Source organism: Tamandua tetradactyla, chromosome 22, assembly GCF_023851605.1.
Source record: "Tamandua tetradactyla isolate mTamTet1 chromosome 22, mTamTet1.pri, whole genome shotgun sequence".
NCBI lineage: Eukaryota > Metazoa > Chordata > Mammalia > Pilosa > Myrmecophagidae > Tamandua > Tamandua tetradactyla.
This window is the reverse complement of record NC_135348.1, coordinates 14,250,054-14,268,980: the sequence shown is the minus strand read 5'-3', so window position 1 is coordinate 14,268,980 and position 18,927 is coordinate 14,250,054. Positions and strand designations below refer to the sequence as shown.

At 47.6% G+C, this 18,927-nt stretch overlaps 1 long non-coding RNA gene across 1 annotated transcript; it reads right to left on the bottom strand.

Moving 5' to 3' along the window:
• Positions 1-811: 811 nt before the first annotated feature.
• On the bottom strand, positions 812-18,698 carry LOC143666049 (uncharacterized). Its single transcript, XR_013167330.1, has 3 exons — positions 18,554-18,698; positions 2,280-2,392; positions 812-1,492 (listed from the first exon to the last, which is right to left on the bottom strand). It is a non-coding gene; the product is annotated as an uncharacterized LOC143666049 (long non-coding RNA).
• Between the last annotated feature and the right edge of the window lie 229 nt (positions 18,699-18,927).

Here is an 18,927-nt window from a genome sequence, read left to right as displayed (position 1 = left end):
GGCAAAAGCTCTAGAAGGCACAAAGCATTGCATCTCGGCCTTGTGGCTAAGATCGAGAGCAGAAGGCACAAAATTGCAGTAAGAAGAACCGGACTTGCAGCCAATGCATTCTGTAGGGGTTCAAAAAACCGTGTCGTGTCCTCTGGGAGTGGAGGGAGGGCAGGTGGCCCTCTACGGGGGGGGGGGGGGGAGCAGTGGGGCAGCTGGACTAGCCCGTCGCCACCGCGGGCAGAGCCATGGGCGCCAGGGGACCGGTGGAGGAAGCCACCTCCCAAGTGGCGGTGGAGCCCAGCAGCGGCTTCATTTGCAAACCGGAATCCTCAGCTGCAGCCTGTCCCACCACCCCCCTGCTGACAAGACTCCCAGTTCAACCCCTCACATCCCAGCGCCACCGGGTTCGTTAATCCCCCTTGGCATGATTTCACGGCAGAGCGAGCAGATCTGGTTTGCTGATTACTCTTCAGAGCCAGCCCCAAAGGGGACCTGAGCTCGGGCACCACCGAGAAAATCCTGCTTGGCAAAGAGGACCAGTTTAGCCCTTGAGAAGCGGAGGTAGAAAGTAGGGGTGGAGAGAGGTGCCTCCCACCCCTCCCTCATACTGCGGTGACTCATACCAACGACTTGCTTTTTTTTTTTTTTTAATTCAAAATTCCCATGTCACTTAGAAAGTGGGCAGAGTGCCTGGAGGGCTGGGACCCTGGGCCTTTGGGACTCCACCAGGTGCAGCATTGTGAAGGTCAGTTGCAGCTGTGGGCGGGATGACACATGCCTAAAGAGATAGCAGGTGTAGTGCTTTTACTTTAGGGGGAGAAACAAGGACTCTCAGGAAACCTTCCCTCTTATCTGATTCATGCTCATTCACAAGGCAGCAGGTTTAGGAACCGTAAATAACAGTACACGAAAGCAAGCCAGTCAAACAAACACATATGTCACTGCTCCTGCAGCACACAATCATTGTCGCATTTAAGGTCTGTGAATCTTCACGGGGACCCAGGAAGGCAGGACCCCAGGCATCTTGAGGGTGAGTTGAAATGAATGAAGACGTTGGACATACCAGACTCTGCCTTCAGCCTGGGCAGCTTGAGCATGCGAGGAGAACGCCCTCCAAGGAACATTTTCCAGGGCACCAAAAGAAACTTGGATTAGACTTGCCTGTACGTAGAAGGCAGGGGTTCTTGCTCAGCAGTTATGGGTGAAGCATCCCCTTTCTGAACTTTTTAAAGGAATACCAGGTGTGGGTGTTGGGAGGGGCAGGGGACACAGGGATAGAAGGGATAGCAGCGATCTTCAAACCTCCAAAATGTTCCTGCGAGGCCAGGCACCTAGGGAATTTGTCCAGCCCATCAATGCCAGAGCTCTGCTCACCCAGCCAAATCTTCCAGGCAGCAGGATTGCAGTTCTTTGTCTCAGTGTTTTTGCCAGAGCCATTTTCACACTAATGCTAATTCAAAGAGGCAGATACGATTGTAGTGTGGGAGGTTGCCCGCAGCTTCTGGAGAAGGGCACAGAGTTAAACCGCTTCACACTGCCCCTTCTTCCCCCAACCTGCCATCCATTCAAACCCCTCCCCCTTCCTGTGGGAAGGTAAATGCAGGTGCTGTGCAGAAGCTGGGGTCTCAGTGAGATAGCAGAGGTGCAAGGGAGCTATGAGGAGTGCATGGTGGCCCCGGAACCCCCAGATCTTCCACTCACTGGAAGTGGAGAAGCTCTCACAGAGAAGAAAGAAGTTTAGGAATTACGAAAAGCTGCAAAATTAAATCCTTCCAGATTCCAATCTGTAAATCCCTGCCCTTGAACTCCATCCTTGCAGAGTTCTGCCACTTGCAGGGGATTTGGCAAAATCCCTTTGTAAGGCTGGGGAGGGAGAGATATCTGCGCAAAGGCAAACAAATGGGCAGGCGAAGGATAAGGAGGACCCTTCAGTTTCTTTATCATGAATTCCCACCCTCTCCCCCCACCCCACCCTACAATCCAGTCCCCAACCAAGCAAACCAAACTGCCTCTGAGTCTGGGAGAGGCCAGCTGGCTCCCGCTCCCCGGAGCTGCCTGGGGATCTCTAGCACCTCTGCAGACCCAAATCAAGGGTCACGTCCTCTAGGAAACCTGACCTGACAGCATGCTCGGAGTTGAGGTGACCCACCCTCTTTTGAGCTGCCCCTCCCAGCAGTAGAACCCACTCCAGGATAGCTGTCACTGAGGAATCAAACTAACTCTCTATGTGTCCATCTTGGACTAGTGAGTGTTTTGCGCATATTTATCTTATGGGGAAACTCACTCACCCGAGAGAGTGAATCGTGTGGAAAGAAGCACCGGGCTCAGAGCAGGAGATGCTGCAGTGTCACTTTCTAGCCGCTGGACTCTGGGAAAGTCAGTGAACCTTCCAGAGCCTCACCTGTTAAATGGAGAGACGCCCATTTCAGGGTTACTGAAGGTTATGTGATATACTGTTAAGCTTGATAATAAAACACATTTTGAGTGCTGACCGTGCTCTAGGCACTGAGATCAATTTGGGGGATTCAAATATAGATGAGAGACTAGCATGGATGGGCCTCAAGGAACACATTTGCATAGTGTACCCTTGGCAGGTACTGGGCACATGGTAGCTACTCAATGAATGCAAGTGGAAACTGAACCAGGTGGCTGGGGCTCAGAGGCCAAAGTTGACTCATCAGGAGAACAATGGAAATTAAACGCTGGGTGAGGGTACCAGGCAGAAAGCCCAAAAGCCAATGGCAAGTGAGCAAAAGATTGCTTCCTATTTCTCCTCTCAAAAAGCCAAGGAATTACGACCATGATTTACAGAAAATACTAGAGAGTTCTTCATTTTATAACTAAAAGAGATTAAGAGATATTGAGGAAATACTTCCCTAGAATTATAGAAAGGACTGGAAGTGTGCTCATTTTACAACGGGGAGTAAGAGATGTTGGGAAATCTGGGCTCAAGGTCCCAAACCACATGGCATTGTCCTAAGCCTTTGCAGGTATTTTCCAAGTGCCCTTAAAAATTTCAAAGTAAATCGAGCAGTGATGCATTCACAAGTAGAGAAAGAAATAGGTTATTTTGTTGGGGGTACTAAAAGGCTCACACGAATTCTTCTGGGGCCGTGGCAGCACATTTCAAGCTACTCCCAGAAACGATCCCACGTTATTCAGCTTCGTGTTTCTGAAGAGGCTATGAACAGCTGTCTTTGAAATATGCCACCTTCCCAGTCTAATCCCTCCTGGGAGGAGACGTACGAGTGATGAGTTCTGACCCCAAGGCAGCTGGAGGAACGTTCCTGAGAGATTTATGGATTTAGAAGTTGAGCAAAAGCTCAAGACCGTCCCTTTTTCCCCCATCCCCCAGTCTGTAAGAGCAAAGTTCTTTCCAGTGCAACTGTGGGTGAGGATGTGTCAGAACCACCTGAAGAGCTTTTTAAAAATCTATCTGCCAGCTCCACCACCCATCCACCCGCCCGTGCTAATTCTCTGGGAGTAGGGACCAGGGAGGAGAGTTGGGCATTTTGTAGAAAGGCCCCTGGACAGCCTTGCCAGCTGCCTGAGGGTCCGGGAGGGTTCCCAGACCTTATTATTCAAGTGTCTAAAGTCTCGTCTCCCTCTAACCCCCACCCCAACACATACCCTTTTTCACTTTTCATGCTTCAGGAAAGGGACTCTGGAGTTTGGCCGTCTTGGGTTTTCTTTTTTGGCATGGATAGGTGCTGGGAATCGAACCCAGGTCTCCGGCCAGCTCGGCAGGCAAGAATTCTTGTCACTGAGCCGCTGTAGCACCACCCGTGGGCCTGGGTTTTAATCCCAGACCCACCATCTGTTTGTGGCTCCTTGTCCTCCAAGACCCGGGTGAAAGCAGCCCCCACCTCTTCCCAGGTGCACGGGCCAGGGTGACAAAGCCAACTCAAGCTGAGTTAGGGTCACCTCCCCCAGGAGCTCCCGCTGGGATGGTGAGGGGTTCGCTGGAGCAGAGTCCTAGCTTGTGAGGCTTGGACCCACTGGGTGCTGAGAGGAACCCTTGGAAAGATCCCCAAAGCCCTCGGTCCTGGGACACCGGACTTTCAGTGCTAAAATGTATTCAGTCCTGGGCAAACCGGGACAAGTTGGTCACCTTTTTTTAAGCTTCGTCTTGCTGGGAGCCAGGTGGGGGATGGGAGGAGGGGCTGGGCTTTGCCCCAGGGTAGCTTCAGGAGGTCCCTGTCCTAGGATGAAGGAGGCATTTAAAGCAGCAGAGGGGACTGCATGGGCTTCCAAACAGGCTCGCCCAGTAGGGGTGATGGGGGCCTGGGAGGTAGGCATTAGGTGGCTCTGGGATGTCTTTTATTTATTTATTTCCTAGGTCCCTTTTTTCATTCAAATCACCATTTTGAAGGGAGGGTGACTTTGGACAGCTGTTTCATGCAGAAGGCAAATAAATAAATAAATAAATAAAATAGAACTTCCTCCACCGCCACCAGGGAGCAGAGGCTTAGGGACCTCACGCAGCTTCCTGCGGGGACAATCACGCTGCTGAGGGTACAGGCAACGCAGGGGCAGACTCACCAAGGGGCAGAGTGCCCCGGTTTCTATCCTGGTTTTACCTCTCACGGAGGTGACTTCAGGCAAATTCCAGAACCCCATCTGCATCCCGGCTTTAAATGTGATTTGAGTTTCCGCTTAGGGAACTGGAGTTGGTTCCGTGCGGTCCGCTCTCCTGCATTTCTTCTCAGCGCTGTCCTCCTCTCTCTGCACCCCCCCCCCCCTTTACCCCTGGCTCTTTACCCCACCTCCTGCAGCCTCAGACTCCAGCACCTTTATCTTGTTGGGATAAATACCGGCAAGTTCTTAGCTGGCCCCTCGCCCCAGGTCCACTCCCTACCTCAGAAATCTGCACGCGTCTGCAGGGAAAGACAGCTTTTCCCATAGCAAATGTTCATTTTGATTCCTTCTCCCCGTGCCGGGAGGGCAGGTGCCGGGAGAATAAATATTTGTTCAAAGAAACTACAAACGAGAAAGGAGAGTACATTTTCACAAAGAGGGCAGGGGGGTGATGAGTGAAGGGAGACAGAGAAGCTGTTCAAATGTTTTAATTTATTTAAAGCTTCCATTTCTTAAACTTTTCCGATTCGGTCAGGCATTTTAGTCAAGCAGGACATCATCTTAAAGAAAGGGGCTGTCTCCTAATGAAGTCCGTTTGTACAGGAAAGAGATCGGGAAACAGAGAAGCGGGAAATCCTGATGGAGAAGAAATTTCAGATTAGCTTTTCTCTGTCGCTCCATCTGGCCAGCGGCGGCCTCAGCTTTGTCCCCGCTCGGGAGAAGCTGATTTCTCCTCTGTGAGCTGAGGAGGGCCGGAGGGAAAGGAGCCCATTTTATTGAGTATCTACTTTACATAAGTGGGTCACACTGATTCCTCAAAATCGAGTTCGAGATTATTACCCACATTGAGCAGATGGGGTTCTGGAATTTGCCTGAAGTCACCTCCATGAGAGGTAAAACCAGGATAGAAGCCGGGGCACTCTGCTCCCTAAGCCTGTGTCTTCTTTTCATCACCAAATTACGCTTCCTGGGGTGGCTCGTATGAAAAGCACACTAAAAAAGCTGCCGGAGTGGGGTGCACAGGTGGTTCAGCGGGAGAATGCTCGCCTTCCATGCGGGAGACCCGGGTTCGAGTCCCAGACCATGCATCCCCCCAAAACGTTGTCAGAGTGCAAGAGAAGGGTGTGGAGGAAGCGTCTTTAAAAAGTTAGACCATGTTTGTAAATACGATGGATTTGCACCCGACTCTGGACTCAGAGCCCTCTTGCGAAATTCTAGAGCAGATCCATCTGGACATTTTGAATCCCAGACATGCTTCCCTTCCCTAAATGCATATTCCATGGCAGAGAGTCTCCAGGTAACATCTTGATTTAAACTATTCAAACCTACTTATAACATCCTCGGGCTTTATTATATCTTGTGCTAACGAAGTCTTTATCAACTGCTCTAAAAAGTAGTGCTTGCTTTTATTTGTCCTGCAAATGCTTTCTCCAAGTTCCAAAGATATAATTGTTCGTTCTAGTATTCCTGAACATTCTCTTTCTCTGGAATGTCCATGATTTCTTACATTTCAAGCAGATTCACTTTGTGGCATTCATCTTCCAAATCGGAGGGTCCCTCCTTCTGGACTGGCTGGTTCTTTCTCCCAGCTCCCACTAAAAAAGCACCACTTCTCTAGCTCCCTTCAGTGGTATTGTTTGGGCCGATAATATCGAGGCCAACCTCCTGCTGTGGTATTCGAGGGAGCCTCCACTTAATAAGATGCTCATGCCAAATTGGGGGCATGTGTTGAGGAGCAACTGGGCACACCGTTTTAATAAAGAGCCTTCCATCCCCCTGTCTGTTCCTTGGGGTATCAGAAGAGAGAGCCCGGACAGGCCCATTCATCCCCAAGAAAGTCTCAACCACTTCCCCGGAGTGTGGGGGAAGGAGAGAGGGAAGCCACGCTGAGATGCTGATGGCAGGTGGGTCCTGGGCGAACCCTGGACACTGCTTGGGGACTTCCGCTCCTGGGCCCCACCAGGGGTGGCACACGCATGTCCCAGCCAACACCTGCCAACCCCCCAGGGCTGCAGCTCCCTTCGGACACTGGAGACTAGGAAAAGTTAAATTCCTGATGCTCAGGGGCTGCTGAATATTGAGAGGATTTGCCTTTCTTTCTAAGAGCAGGTGCCTTCTGGCACCCCCTACCAACACCTAGGGTTGTGACCGAGAGCCAAGCACATGCCGAGGAATTCTGCTCTCCTCTGGCTGGGCCCGCTCACTGACCCCTCGGAGCCTCCTCTCTTCTGAGCTGACCCTTAGTCTCCCCCCTGTCAGAAGCCATGGCCTGATGCCAAGAATGGGCATCCCAAAGGGGTGACAGAGGCTCCGGGCACTCCTGAGTCTGGGGAAGGTTCAAAGTTTAGAGCTGGCCTTTCTGTCCTGGGAGTGTTTGGTCTCATTCCCCTGAGCTGGATTACCAACCTCTTTCCAATCCCATCAAGTCAAAATTAAATGTGAGAAATCCTGGATCAAAGTATTTTCTTGATTGCAGGACTTCTCAGGGCCTTTAGTATAGATTGAACGCACGTGCAATGGTTTCCAAATTTGATTTGGTGCAGTGATTTCCACCTATCTTTCTATTGGGCATATGGCAGGAATCGTGTTTGTAGGATTCCACACTCCTGGGGAACACTGTCCAGGCTGCTTCGTGCATGTCTGCACTAGATTCATCAAACCGACCTGTTAGAAAGAGAACCGGGTGCTGTTTGAAAACCACAGCCTGCACCCAAATCACTTCATTTCTCTGGTGTCAGTTTCTACATCTGTGCAGCCAGAAGAGGCAAGCCTTGGAACAGCAGCGCAAATGATGTAAATTGGCTTCCTGTCAGCAGGTCCACGGAGCCTGAATCCAACAGAGCAGCATGAGCCAGGGTCCTTTCTGAGAGGCCCCAGGGACAGATTCCCTGAAGGTGGGACCCCATTGTTCCGATGGCCAGACAACCAGGGGGTCACGGTCCCTCTGCTCTCCAGCAGCCAAAATAGCTCACTCTTCCCCCAGGGCTCGGCATTATCTGTCCAGCTCACAGCTTCCAGAGAGAGCCCCCAGCCAGGGTGAGCTATAGGAAGGGGCCGGGGCAGGCAGTGTGGAAAATGGTGGCCCAGTGCTGAAAATAACACGCACACAGAGCTAGGGAGTGCCGCTTCCTAATTCCTACCTCAGGATGGATCTGGCAGATAAGTGGGACGGGTAGGAGATGTGAGGGCAGAGGGGTGGGGGGCGGTGATTGCTCATACCCCGCCTCCAGAAGCTTCCATTTGCACTGGGACCTCTGGGTTCACTCACAATGGCTGTGACACCGATTTATAAGTGTTGGCAGCTGCTACACCCAAGGCTGAATGCAGTGACCTCCGGTTAACAACCACCACCACCCCCGACCCCGGCCACCTGAAAGGAAGCAGGGGTGGCCGGGAACATGCAGCAGTTTCCTTTGGCTGGAGCAGGGAGGAGTGAGGGGGCTGCAGAGGGGAGGTTGGAGATGAGGTGTAGGCCAGGCTGTCCAGGGTCTGGAAAGCCCCAACGAAGAATTTCAGAGCTTATTCTGAGGGCAATGGGGAAGTAAAGCATTTGCACAGCCTTAGCCTGAGAAATTTATCCTCTTTCTTCCTCACACCTGCTAGAATAGCTAGAATTAAATTCTGACACCTGATTGACAGGTGTTGACGAGGATATGGAGCAAACGGGACTCTCATCTGTTGCTGGTGGAGGGCCTTTTATGGAAAGGACCAAGGAAGGGGCTGCCCATTTCTCACTGGTTTCTGAACTATGCAACCTCAGAGCCCTCATCAAGGTCTTTCTAAAAGAAACTGCCAAGCAGTTTTTCAAAGAGGTTTTACCTCTTTGGAAAGTGGTTTTCAAATCACTTTGGAAAATTGTTGGACAGTTTTTTGTAAAGTTTAACATATACCTACCCTGTCATCCAACAGTCCTACTTCTTGGTATTTACCCAGGAGAAATGAAAACATATGTCCTCAAAAGATTTATACAATATTGTTCATAGTAGCTTCCTTCGTAATAGCCCCAAACTGGGTACAACACAAAATGTTCATCAATAGAAGAACAGTTAAGCAAATTGTGGTATAGGCATGCAATGGAACACGGCTGAGCAATTAAAAGGAAAGAATTCCTGAGGACAAATGTTCAATGAAATATCAGAAATCAAATGACAAATATTATAATGCCTCACTAATATGGACTAATTATAATATACAAATTCAGGGAATTGAAGTCAAGAGCTTGGGTTAGAGCAAGGCCTATTGTAAAGTGTCCTAGATTGTAAGCTCTTACCTCAGATGCAAATCTATTCCTGAGTTGTAATTGTTATTTCTAAATTCTGAGATGCTGAGATATTTGTGTATTACCTGGTCATTCCCTGGAATTTCGGGTCTTTGTGTGGCAACTGAGACTCAGAGTTAGAGCTCTGAAGCTATGAAAGTCACAGTACTCCATACAGGAACTATTTAAAAAGTTGAAAAAGTGATCAGACTTCAACTAGAGATATGAATGAAGTTGGTCTGGATAGGACTAAGGTAAATCAGAATACAGGGTAAAGGATGATATGGTCTGTATTTTAAAACTTCAACTTCTGTATGAGACAAAAAAAAGAGATGTTTATTTGGTGTAAAATTTATATTTTTGGTAGCACACTAATTTGACTTGTAGGATCAGTTTATTTAATCATTATAGTTCCATGAAGCTTGTATATGGAGTGAGATCTTGTCAGTTTGTACAGGTTAGTGTGATACCTCAATACATCCCAGAGTAACTTGGGCAGAAAATAAAAGAGTATTTGCAAAGCCCTGGAGGGACTGAGGAGAAAGGGGGAAATACTAAACTTCCCCACTTGGGGAATTCCTGATATTCTCACAAGCACTAGGGACAACCAACTTAATAGGGCAATCCCTCGATCTTGGGGTTGGCCCCTATGAAGCTTATTCCTGCAAAGGAGAAACTAAGCCTACTTATAATTATGCCTAAGAGTCACTCCCAGAGAACCTCTTTTGTTGCTCAGTTGTGGCCTCCCTCTTTAAGCCAACTCTGCAGATGAACTCACTGCCCTACACCCCCTACGTGGGACATGACTCCCAGGGGTGTATATCGCCCTGGCAACAGGGAATGTGACTCCCAAGGATGAACTAGGACCCAGCATCAGGGGATTGAGAAAGGCTTCTGTCATGGTTAGGGACAGGTGTCAACTTGGCCAAGTGGTGGTACCTGTTTATCTGGTTGGGCAAGTGCTGGCCTGTCTGTTGCAATGAGGACATTTCATAGAATTAGATCATGATCACGTCAGCTGCATCCACAGCTGATTCCATTTGTAATCAGCCAAAGGGGAGTGTCTTCTACAATAAGTGATGCTTAATCTAATCATGGGAAGCCTTTTAAGGAGGACTCAGAGGAGACAGGTTCCATTCCTGCTTCGGCTGGCGAGCCTCTCCTGTGGAGTTCATCCAGACCCTCCATCAGAGTCGTCGGCTTCACAGCCTGCCCTGTGGATTTTGGACTCTGCGTTCCTGCAGTCACATGAGACACTTTTATAAATAGTATATTTGCAAGTGTTCCCTGTTGATTCTGTTTCTCTAGAGAACCCTAACTAATATATTTTGGTACCAGGAATGCTTCTTAAGAAACAGAATCTTAAATATGGGTTTTTATGAATGGTTTTCTACTCTGACTGGACTCAGAGACACTAAGGACTCTGAGTCCCATAATCAGAATGACACTCCCAATCCATGGAGTGAGTTGGCAAAGGAGATAGTCAAAATATCATCATTCGATTCTCCTAATGCTTCGCTTGTACGAAGCCAGACTCTGGGGGATAATGTTTTGACACCTTCACAGAGTTTTGTAGAAATAAGAGTTATAGAGATGTTGGTTGGTTGTAGTTAGATACACTGGCTACATTAAGGGGTGAAAGGGATGGGCTTAAGGCTTCAAATGAGAAGCTTAAGCGCCGTCTGAAAGATGTAGACGTTTCTATGAGTATCCTGAAGGAAAATCTTATGTCCTGTAGCCGTAGACTTGAGATCTCTGAAAATCAGACTCAGAATCTTATTGTTAGAGTAGCAACTTTACAATGTAAACTGAAATCTCAGTCTTGTATGGTGTCTGCCGTTAAAGTGAGGGCATTGATTGGAAAGGAGTGGGACCCTGAAAAATGGGATGGTGACATATGAAATGATAATGATGTCGGGGGTGAGGTTGAAGCCCTAGATCATGCTGAGTCTTCTCCAGATAACCCTGTAGTAGTCTGCCCTGAGGACATAACTGTCCCACCTCCAGCCTGCCTTGAGGAGTTGGCCACCCAGTCTCCTCCTGAAGGGATTAGCCCTAGAGTGATTAATCCTGTTTCACCAGATGAAACTGCAAATGAAGGCCCTGAAGCAAATGGCTTGGAAGATATTTCTAATTCTTTTCATGACCCACCCCCACCACCCCTCATTTCTTCTAGACCTATAACTAGACTAAAGTCCCAACAGGCCCCTAAAGGTGAGGTACAAAGTATCACACATAAGGAGGTACGTTATACTCCAAAATAACTGTGTGAGTTTTCCAATTTATATAGACAGAAATCAGGGGAACATGTGTGGCAATGGATTTTAAGAGTGTGCGATAATGGTGGGAGGAATATAAGGCTGGATCAGGCTGAATTTATTGATATGGGCCCACTAAGCAGAGATTCTGCATTCAATGCTATAGCTAGAGCAGTTAGAAAAGGTGTTAACAGTTTGTTTGGATGGTTGGTTGAAACATGGATCAAAAGGTGGCCAACATTACCTGAGGTTGAAATGCCAGAACTGCCCTGGTATAATGTAGATGAGGGGATCCAGAGGCTTAGAGAGATTGGGATGTTAGAGTGGATTTATCATGCAAAACCTGCTCTTACACCCCAGGAATGTCCGGAAGATGCACCTTTTACCAGAACAGTGAGAAATAAATTTGTGAGACTAGCGCCATCATTCCTGAAGAGCTCTGTGGTTGCACTTCTCTGTAGGTCAGATCTTACTGTAGGAACTGCTGTCACTGAGCTGGAATCCTTAAACACAATGGGGATGACAGGATCCCGAGTTGGCAGAAGCCAGGTGGCAGCACTTAATCGCCAAAGACAGGGTAGACACGGCTATTATAATAGACAGCAAACTCAAAGGAGGCATCAAAATTATATGACATGCAGAGATTTGTGGCATTAGCTAGTAAGTCATGGGGTACCTAGAAATACAATAGAAGGGCAGTCTACTAAATTCTTGTTGGAGCTGTATAAACAAAAGAGTTCTAGGTCAAGGGAACAGAAGTCTAACCTGAATTACAAAAACACAGAGTCACGGCCCCTTAATCAATTTCCAGACTTGAAACAGTTTACAGACCCAGAGCCCCTTGAATAAAGGGGAGGCCAGGTCCCTTTGGGGGAGAAACCTGTGACACTGCCACAAATTTATACTGTTAATCTTCCTCCAAGTCTTCCCCAAGGAGACTGATGGCCTTTTACCAGGGTAACTGTGCATTGGGGAAAAGGAAATGATCAGACATTTCAGGGATTATTAGACACTGGTTCAGAAGTGACATTAATTCCAGGGGACCAAACACATCACTCTGGACCACCAGTTAGAGTGGGGGCTTATGGAGGCCAGTTGATCAATGGAGTTTTAGCTCAGGTCCGTCTCACAGTGGGTCCAGTGAGCCTTGAACCCATCCTGTAGTTATTTCCCCAGTTCCAGAATGTATAATTGGCATAGACATACTGAGCAACTGGCAGAATCCCCACGTTGGTTCCCTAACTCATGCAGTGGGGGCTATTATTGTGGGAAAGGCCAAGTGGAAGCCACTAGAACTGCCCCTACCAAGCAAAATAGTAAATCAGAAGCAATACCGGATTCCTGGAGGGATTGCAGAGATTACTGCCATTCTTAAGGACTTGAAAGATGCAGGGGTGGTGATTCCCACTACATCCCCATTTAACTCTCCTATTTGGCCTGTGCAGAAAACAGATGGGTCTTGGAGAATGACAGTGGATTATCATAAGCTCTACCAGGTGGTAACTCCAATTGCAGCTGCTGTTCCAGATGTGATATCATTGTTTGAGCAAATCAATACATCCCCTGGTAACTGGTATGCAGCTATTGATCTGGTAAATGCTTTTTTCTCAATAGCTATTTGTAAGGACCACCAGAAACAGTTTGCTTTCAGCTGGCAAGGTCAGCAATATACTTTCACTGCCTTACTTCAGGGATATATCAACTCTCCAACCCTATGTCATAATCTTGTTCGCAGAGACCTTGATCATTTCTGCCTCCCACAAGACATCACACTGGTCCATTATTTTGATGATATCATGTTGATTGGACCTAGTGAGCAAGAAGTAGCAACTACTCTAGATTTACTGGTAAGGCATTTGCATGTCAGAGGATGGGAGATAAACCCAACATAAATACAGGGGCCTTCCACCTCAGTGAAATTTCTAGGTGTCCAGTGGTGTGGGACATGTCGAGATATCCCTTCTAAGGTGAAGGATAAGTTGCTGCATCTGGCCCCTCCCACAACCAAAAAAGAGGCATAATGCCTAGTTGGTCTTTTTGGATTTTGGCGACAACATATTCCTCATTTGGGTGTGCTACTCCGGCCCATTTATCGAGTGACCAGAAAAGCTGCTAATTTTGAGTGGGGACCTGAACAAGAGGAGGCTCTGCGACAGGTCCAGGCTGCTGTACAAGCTGCTCTGCCACTTGGGTCGTATGATCCAAGAGATCCAATAGTGCTGGAAGTGTCAGTGGCAAATAGAGATGCTGTCTGGAGCCTTTGGCAGGCCCCTATAGGAGAATCACAATGCAGACCCTTAGGATTTTGGAGCAAAGCCTTACCATCTGCTGCAGATAACTACTCTCCTTTTGAGAAACAGCTTTTGGCCTGCTACTGGGCCTTAGTAGAGACTGAACGCTTAACCGTGGGCCACCAACTTACCATGAGACCTGAGTTGCCTATCATGAGCTGGGTGTTGTCTGACCCACCGAGCCATAAAGTTGGGTGTGCAAAGGAGTGCTCTATTGTAAAATGGAAATGGCATATACAAGATAGAGCCAGAGCAGGTCCTGAAGGCACAAGTAAGCTACATGAAGAAGTGGCACAAATGCCCATGGTTTCCACTCCTGCCACATTACCTTCTCTTTCCCAGACCAGAGCTATGGCCTCTTGGGGCATTCCTTACAGTGAATTGACTGAGGAAGAGAAAACTCAGGCCTGGTTTACAGATGGTTCAGCACGATATGCAGGTACCACCCAAAAGTGGACAGCTGCAGCATTACAACCCCTTTCTGGGGTGTCCTTGAAGGACAGTGGTGAGGGGAAATCCTCCCAGTGAGCAGAACTTCGAGCGGTGCACCTGGTTGTTCATTTTGCTTGGAAGGAAAACTGGCCAGAGGTGCGTTTGCATACTGACTCGTGGGCTGTTGCTAATGGTTTGGCTGGATGGTCAGGGACTTGGAAAGACCATAATTGGAAAATTGGTGACAAAGAGGTCTGGGGAAGAAGTATGTGGATAGATCTTTCTGAGTGGGCTAAAAACATGAAGATATTTGTGTCCTATGTGAATGCACACCAGAGGGTGACTTTAGCAGAGGAAGATTTTAATAATCAAGTGGATAAGATGACCTGTTCTGTGGATACCAGTCAGCTTCTTTCCCCAGCAACTGCTGTTATTGCCCAATTGGCTCATGAACAAAGTGGTCATGGTGGTAGGGAGGAAGTTATGCATGGGCTCAGCAACATGGACTTCCACTCACCAAGGCTGACCTGGCTACAGCCACTGCTGAGTGCCCAATCTGCCAGCAGCAGAGACCCACACTCAACCCCCAATATGGCACCATTCCCTGAGGTGATCAGCCAGCTACATGGTGGCAGGTTGATTACATTGGACCACTCCCTTCATGGAAGGGGCAGCGATTTGTTCTAACTGGAATAGACACATACTCTGGATATGGGTTTGCTTTCCCTGCACGCAATGCTTCTGCCAAAACTATCATCCGTGGGCTTACAGAATGCCTTATCCATCATCATGGTATTCCACATAGCATTGCTTCAGATCAAGGAACACACTTCACAGCAAATGAAGGGCGGGAATGGGCACACACTCATGGAATTCTCTGGTCTTACCATGTTCCCCATCATCCAGAAGCAGCTGGATTGATAGAACGGTGGAATGGCCTTTTGAAAACTCAATTACGGTGCCAACTAGGTGGCAATACCTTGAAAGGCTGGGGTAATGTTCTCCAGGAAGCTGTGTATGCTCTGAATCAGCGTCCGCTGTATGGTGCTGTTTCTCCCATAGCCAGGATCCATGGGTCCAGGAACCAAGGGGTGGAAATGGGTGTGGTACCACTCACTATTACCCCTAGTGATCCACTAGGAACATTTTTGCTTCCTGTCCCTGCTACCCTGAGCTCTGCTGGTCTACAGGTTTTAGTTCCAAAATGGGGTGTGCTTCCTCCAGGAGAAACAACAATGATTCCACTGAACTGGAAGTTAAGATTGCCACCTGGTCACTTTGGGCTACTTATGCCCCTGGATCAACAAGCCAGGAGGGGGATTACATTATTTTCTGGGGTAATTGACCCTGACTATTAGAAGGAAGTAGGACTGCAACTACATAATGGAGGTAAAGAAGAGTTTTCTTGGAATATAGGAGATCCCCTAGGGTGTCTTTTAGTATTACCATGCCCTATGATTAAAATCAATGGAAAACTGCAATAATGCAATCCAGGCAGGACTACTAATGGCTCTGGAACTTCAGGAATGAAGGTTTGGGTCACCCCACCAGGCAAAGAACCATGGCCAGCTGAAGTGCTTGCTGAGGGTAAAGGGAACATGGAATGGGTAGTGGAAGAAGGTAGTGATAAATATGAACTTCAACCACGTGATCAGTTACAGAAACGAGGACTGTAATGACGTTTTTTTCATGTTATGCTATTTAAGTTGTAAGATATCAAGTTTAAGAATGAATGTTGCCCAAGGACTTGCACCCTATTCTGGAGAGATTTAATGTGTTTCCAGTATATGCAGGACAATTGAGTATTGTCAGGTAAAAGGAAAAAATGTGTGCTTTATTGTTTTCATTTGGAAATTAAGTATGGTTTAAGATGATATACATATATAGCTGCCAGGTTGGCAAGGGGTGGACTGTCATGGTCAGGGACATGTGTCAACTTGGTCAAGTGGTGGTACCTGTTTATCCGGTTGGGCAAGTGCTGGCCTGTCTGTTGTAATGTGGACATTTCATAGAATTAGATCATGATCACATCAGCTGCATCCACAGCTGATTCTATTTGTAATCAGCCAAAGGCGAGTGTCTTCTACAATAAGTGAAGCTTAATGTAATCACGGGAAGCCTTTTAAGGAGGACTCAGAGGAGACAAGTTCCATTCCTGCTTCAGCTGGTGAGCCTCTCCTGTGGAGTTCATCCAGACCATCCATCGGAGTCATAGGCTTCAGAGCCTGCCCTGTGGATTTTGGACTCTGCGTTCCTACAGCCACGTGAGACACTTTAATAAATAGTATATTTGCAAGTGTTCCCTGTTGATTCTGTTTCTCTAGAGAACCCTAACTAATACAGCTTCTAACCAAAAAGGGGAAGAGAGAAATGAGACAAAGTATAGTTTCAGTGGCTAGAGATTTCAAACAGAGATGAAAGCTTACTCTGGAGTTTATTCTTATGCATTGTATAGATATCCATTTTTAGTTTATGGTGTATTAGAATTGCTAGAAAGGCTATCTGAAACTGTTGATCTATAATCCAAAAGCTTTGATTCTTTTTTTTTTTTTGCATGGGCAAGCACTGGGAATCAAACCTGGGTCTCCGGCATGGCAGGCGAGAACTCTGCCACTGAGCCACGGTGGCCCACCCCAAAAGCCTTGATTCTTGAAGATGATTGTGTGACTATATGGCTGTCTTGGTGTGACCACGTGATTGTGAAAACCTTGAGACTGACACTCCCTTTGTCCAGGGTATGGACAGATGAGTAAAAAAGTAAGGGCAAAAGATAAATAAGTAATAGGGGAGGGGATAAGGTTAAAAAATTTGGATAGATTGAAATACTAGTGGTCAATGAGAGGGAGGGATAAGGGGTATGGGATGTGTAGGATTTTTCTTCTTTTGCTTTCTTTTTCTGGAGAGATGCAAATGTTCTAAAAATGATCATGGTGATGAATACACGGCTATGTGATGAAATTGTGAGCCACTGATTGTATACTTTGAATGGACTGTACAATGCATGAAGATATCTCAATAAAAATATTGCTTTTCAAAAAAAGAACGGGGTGGGCCATGGTGGCTCAGCAGGTAGAGTTCTTGCCTCCCATGTCAGAGACCTGGGTTCAATTCCCAGTGCTGCCCATGCAAAAAAAAAAAAAAAAAAAAAAAAGGAAAGACCCCCTGATGATTACAAGTACACGCATGAAGATCACAGAGATGTGAGCACAGTCAGACGTGAGTGAGTACTTACCGCGGGTTCCATTCACACGAATTCCAAGAACAGGCAAAACTAATCTAGTGTGACAAAAATCAGAACACTGAATACTTTTTGGAATGGAGAGAATGGTTTACAGGAGGGAACTCACTGGGATAGTGGAAACCTTCCCTATTTTAATTTGGGTGATGGTAACACAGAAACTTAGAACACGTGTCCCCACATTGTGCACAGGGCAGAATTAGTATTCGTAGGAACCCATTCTGGGAAACACTGTCCAGAAGGTTGTGTGTACGTGTCGGCTCTAGGGTCATCAGACCTACCTATTAGAAAGAGAAGTGGATGCTGTTTCAAAACCGCAGCCTGAACCTTTTGTTTTGGGTCCCAGCACCCAAATCACTTGTCTCCTCTGTGCCTCAGTTTCCACATCTGGGCAGTCAGAATAGGCAGTCCACTCAGAGCCTGGACCAGAGAGTGATGTGCTAACAGTTAGCACTTTTCTCAATAAATTAAAGTCATCGTGGCGGACAATGACAGTGATGAACAACCCCCTTTCCTCTGACAGATGCACTAGCAACTACATTTTTCTCAGAAGGGACACAAACCACCGCCGCTGCTGTTGTGACTCTCCTGGGTGGAAGGGGCACTGGGCTTGGAGCCAGGAGAATGTTCTTTCATGGACTAGAACAATGTACGTCACCATTACAAGGAGTTAATAATAGAGAGGTATATGGGGGGACAATGCACCTAGTGCAAACTGTGGACTATAGTTAGGAAAAACATAGAAAGTCAGTAAAAAATTGTCCTTGGAGCATTGCTGGATAAGCAGAATTAGCTGTTGTTCCTCTGAGATGTTAGTTTCAACCATGTCCTCCCCGGAACAGCAGTCAGAGCTTTGAGTCTGCACCTTTTAGAAGGGAGTGAGAGATGGGTAGCCCCCTTTCCTTCCTCTTCCTTCAGTAAAGGATCTAACAACTTCTCCGTTGCTGTCAAAGGAGCCAAATGAGCCAACTAAGAAAGAAGATGTGACGGATACGCCACAACAGAGGGCTCTATGTTTGCACAATCTTTTGCCTCCTTTTCCATTTACTCCTCAGAGCAAACCTATATGGTTGCAGGGTATGCACGAACCCCATTTTCCAGGCCGGTGAATTACCCAACTGAAGTTTCAGAACCTGGATTTGAACCCCAAACTCCTGGCTCCAAGCTCAGTGCCCCTTCCACCCAGGAGAGTCACAACAGCAGTGGCGGTGGTTTGTGCCAGTTCTGAAAAAAATGTAGTTGCTAGTGCATCTGTCAGAGGAAAGGGGGTTGGTTATTTGCATGCATGCAAATAGGAATTGAGTTCCTGAGAGAATCTGAGGGAGGTCAGCCCAGGTCGCCTGCCCTGGGCAGGTGTGACTTGCAGTAGGAGGGGCTGCCGGCTGTCTCCAGTTGGCCACCGCAAGGAACGAACGCCGGGACCCATGCAGACTGGTTTGAATCAGGTGATTTGCCCCGGGACAGGTAGCTGGCCCTTCTCCGTGCTGGGGAAGACCACCTTACTCACCTCCACTCCTGTTCCCAGGAGAATCCTTGGGTGGAGGGGAGCACATTCCGGAAGACACATTAACCTGGGGCTGCCCGGAGGAGCAGGACGGGGGTTGTGGCAGAATCGCCCCTTCCGCCAGGCACCCAGGCTAGTAGGCTGCTTCCTCCAGGGCGCTGCGCCGCGTGTCACAAAATCTAATTGGCCAAAAGGCCATGAATATTCATGTTCTTGCCTCCCTTCCCTTAACTCGATTTGTGTTTTCATTTTAATTGCTCACTTGGGGATTGAAGTCTGACAGAAGATCAGAGCCTTATGATTATGACCATTTTAGAATTTAAATTTAATTTAAATTATGACCATTTAGAATTTAAATTTAAACAGAATTTAAAACC